At 38.5% G+C, this 2,758-nt stretch overlaps 1 pseudogene; it reads left to right on the top strand.

Moving 5' to 3' along the window:
* The first annotated feature begins 1,212 nt into the window (after positions 1-1,212).
* Positions 1,213-1,659, top strand: LOC114025397 (annotated as a pseudogene).
* The last annotated feature ends 1,099 nt before the right edge of the window (positions 1,660-2,758 follow it).

The following is a 2,758-nucleotide window of genomic DNA, read 5'->3' as shown; positions in this document are numbered from 1 at the left end:
GGAGAAAAGATATCATCAAGGTCTTGCAGAACTCGAGTGATGAGTTGCCTTGGCCACTTGCATTCCCTACATGTGTGCCTCACTCTAAGTTTTTGCCCATTTTCTCCCTAACCTTGTATATATTTGTGGAAGAGTATACCCCAAGTATATGGGGGGAAATCATGTAGTTACTATTATTACTATGCCATCTGAGTAAATGCCTTTGCTTTGAGTTGATGGTTTTTACTTGCTGATTATTAAAGTAAGTGAATTGTTAGGGGCTCCTTGGCTGTAGTTTTCGTAGTGTGGACCCACAAAGTTGTCCCTTTATAAGGTATGAAGAAGTTTTCCTGATGGAGTTGGAAGGACAGTGCTATTGGCCGGGCAAGACCGGCCAAGATTCTACTTTGCTTTTAAGAAGCTAATCTTGCCATCCCTTTATATGGCCAACAAAATTTAGGAAGGCAGGGCCTTTATTAGAGTGTGACTCCCTAAGCCTTTACCAGAAGGCAACAGTAAGAAGGAGAGTAAGAATTTCTCTCTCTTTCCCTTCTTTTTGGCCTTAAGGTATTGTGGAGATAACTGCCTAGCAGGAAGCATTGTATTCAGCAAGCAGAAGAGACAGAGAGATAGGACAGGAAGCAGCTTCAAAGTGTGGCCCTTGGGAGCAAAAAAAGATGTGAATTTTAAGGAGCAAATAATCCAAGCATTTGGGAGCTGAGTTGCAAGGAAGAGTAGGACCAGGAAACTCATTTGAGTAACTCAGCAGGAATATTGTGGAGAATGGGGAGACAGTGTAAAGACATCATAAGAAGAAAGGACGTCAGAACCCTGAAGAATTCAAGGCATGAGTCTTCTTGGCCACATGTACTCCCTACATGTTTGCCTCACTATACGCATACTCCAAGTTTATGCTTACCCTTCCCATTGGCCTTTTGAGAGAATGCACCCCATATTTATGGAGGGTATATTATATAACTAATGCTGTTGCTTTGCTTTGCGCCTTTGCTTTGAACTAATTGCATCTACTGCTAATTAATAAAGAAGTGTCTGCCTGTGAGGCTTCATGCAATAATTTTAGTAGTGAAGTGTACCTTTTGAAATTTAAGATACTAGCTTGAGGACCAAACCATAAGTGTAAGTTTAAGTTAAGGGTGAAGTAACCCCAAGAGGAGATATTATAATAAGTATTGAAATATTCTTCCCACTTTTTCCTGCTTTCTGGGAGCCAAGATGTCTAAGTGAGGACATGGTGGGTCTTTGGGAGCAAAGTTCCGAATTTCCTTGGGTCTCCCAGTGGGAGCTGTCATCAATTGTGCTGATAATACAGGTGCCAGGAACCTGTACATTATCTCTGTGAAGGGGATTAATGGGAGATTGAACAGGCTTCTTGAAGCTGGTGTGGGTGACATGGTAATGGCCACAGTCAAAAAAGGTAAACCAGAGCTCCGGAAGAAGGCTCATCCAGCAGTGGTAATGTGGCAATGGAAGTTGTATTGGAGAAAAGATGGTGTGTTCCTATATTTTGAAGACAATGCAGGGGTCATAGTAAACAACAAAGGTGAGATGAAAGGTTCAACCATCATGGGGCCTGTTGCCAAGGATTGTGCTGACTTGTGGCCCAGAATTGCATCTAATGCTGGCAGCATTGCTTGATTCTCCTAAAGCCTATTTGTAAAAACAAAACAAAACAAAACAAAAAAGCCTTATTAAAGTATCTGGCTGTAAATATATATATATATATATATATATATATATATATATATATATATATATATATATTCTTCCCAGATTTCCTCTTGCTTGTTGAGATTTCTTTCTCTTTTATAGAATTATGGATATATCAAAATTCAATAAGTATCCATGAAGTCGGTTATTGTATGCATTCTACATTCTAATGGATAAAGGAAAAGGTATCCATTTAAATAAATGAACTCTGATTCCTTGGTACTTCAATGTGGGTATCTGCTCCAAAGGTGCAGTTTATAACCCATCCACTTTTTATCATCCTGTGCTACTCTTCTTGTCCATGTCCTCCCGTAAATCCTTATCAAAGGGTCCATTCATATGCTGGAGACATTTGTTTACGTCTCTTTCTATTACATGAGTACTGTAAGAGCACACAGGCTGTCCATCTGTTATTCATTACTTTCACTATAATGTATAAATGAAAACCATGTATCAAATACTTACTAGGTGCCACTGTGCTAAGTACTGGCAATACAAATAAAAAAAAGATATAGGCTCTGCTCTCAAGATGTTTACATTCTAGTAGTATTCTTCTGATCATATAACTATTTGATGAAACCTTTAAAGCCACTACTACTGTGTGATTCTTCACTGGAAATACATTATAGCCTATTCATAGACATCATGTCTCTCCATTGACTTTTAGGTGACTTACAACTTTAATTTGCCAAAAAAATATGTTAGTCTATCAATGGCAGGCCCATAGTATCTTTGAAAGAATATTGGGATTGAAAAGGTGTCCTTTGTTTCAGACATAATCTTGGCATTTCCCAAATGCATTTCTTCCTACTGTCTTCCTCTTATTCAATTCTGGGCCCAATTAAGAGTCTATCTTTAGTATTCATTTAAGATGATGTGTGCTAATGGATTAGCTCTATATAAAGAATTCCATCTAACTACATGTGTATACGGTATCCAATAGCCATTCTTCATCTACTTGACTTTTCCCATGTGGATTGTTAGGTAGAACCCTTTTGGATGACTATATCTCACTTAGGAGACTTCTCAGTATCCAGGATTTGGGGTCATC

Source organism: Vombatus ursinus, unplaced genomic scaffold (genome assembly GCF_900497805.2).
Source record: "Vombatus ursinus unplaced genomic scaffold, bare-nosed wombat genome assembly UNPS02014830.1, whole genome shotgun sequence".
Classification (NCBI taxonomy): domain Eukaryota; kingdom Metazoa; phylum Chordata; class Mammalia; order Diprotodontia; family Vombatidae; genus Vombatus; species Vombatus ursinus.
Note: the sequence above shows the minus strand (reverse complement) of the source record. Positions and strands in the feature narration are given on the sequence as shown.